The sequence below is a fragment of the Euleptes europaea genome, chromosome 7 (genome assembly GCF_029931775.1).
Source record: "Euleptes europaea isolate rEulEur1 chromosome 7, rEulEur1.hap1, whole genome shotgun sequence".
Taxonomy (NCBI): domain Eukaryota; kingdom Metazoa; phylum Chordata; class Lepidosauria; order Squamata; family Sphaerodactylidae; genus Euleptes; species Euleptes europaea.
The window spans coordinates 57480533-57481438 of record NC_079318.1 but is presented as its reverse complement, the minus strand read 5'-3'; the positions used below and the strand labels follow the sequence as shown (position 1 = coordinate 57481438).

At 41.3% G+C, this 906-nt stretch overlaps 1 non-coding gene across 1 annotated transcript; it reads right to left on the bottom strand.

The window, feature by feature from the left end:
- Nucleotides 1-269: 269 nt before the first annotated feature.
- Nucleotides 270-341, bottom strand: TRNAC-GCA (transfer RNA cysteine (anticodon GCA)). Its single transcript has one exon. It is a non-coding gene; the product is annotated as a tRNA-Cys (tRNA).
- Between the last annotated feature and the right edge of the window lie 565 nt (nt 342-906).

The window sequence follows — 906 nt, the reverse complement described above, 5'->3', positions numbered from 1 at the left end:
ATACCTATTTCAAAATCTATCACCTGATCCAGCTAACTGCTCTGCCCTCACTCACTGTCATTTTCCAAATGTCACAGTCCGCCATGAAACTAGAACTGCATTGGCCTGGGGCAGATATGATTTATAATATTTCTGTCACAAGCACTGCTATGATTAGGCACTGTACAAATTAATAACTCTAAAACCCTGCTAGTAGTCTAGTAAGATTGGGGGGGGGATAAGGTACAAAAAAAGGGAAATAATTTTCTGTGTTTTTTTTCAAAAAAAGAAGGGGGCACCTGGATTTGAACCAGAGACCTCTTGATCTGCAGTCAAATGCTCTACCACTGAGCTATACCCCCAGCTGGATTCTTTGGACTCTAACATTAACTAACAATCCTGCTAGTGCTGCCAGCTGTTTCCCTTTCATATACTTCCAGAAGTAGGCTTGTTAACTGCTGTGCTCATTGTGTTTCTTGACACTCACAGAACATATAATTATATTTCATCAAATCATATTTTGGAATGAATAAGAGTTTATATGAACTTGTTTCAAAATAGCTTTAAGTGCCCTCTGCCTGGGTGGGAAACCCAAATAAATTAATTTGAATTATTTTGCACGCGCTTAGAATTACAGCAAAAGGCATCCAGTGAAGGCAGCTGATGTCAAAACAAGCTCTCATTCTCTGAACACTATTTATCCATCCATTTGCCAGTCTCCTTCCCTATTATGACCTTTATATTAGTACTCATGGATTACTAGTACTCATGAGAGCCAGTGTGGTGTAGTGGTTAAGAGCAGTGAACTCTACTCTGGAGAAATGGGTTTGATTCCCCCCTCCTCCACATGAGTGGTGGATGCTAATCTGGTGAACTGGGCTGGTTTCCCCACTCCTATATACGAAGCCTGCTGGGTGACGTTGGGCC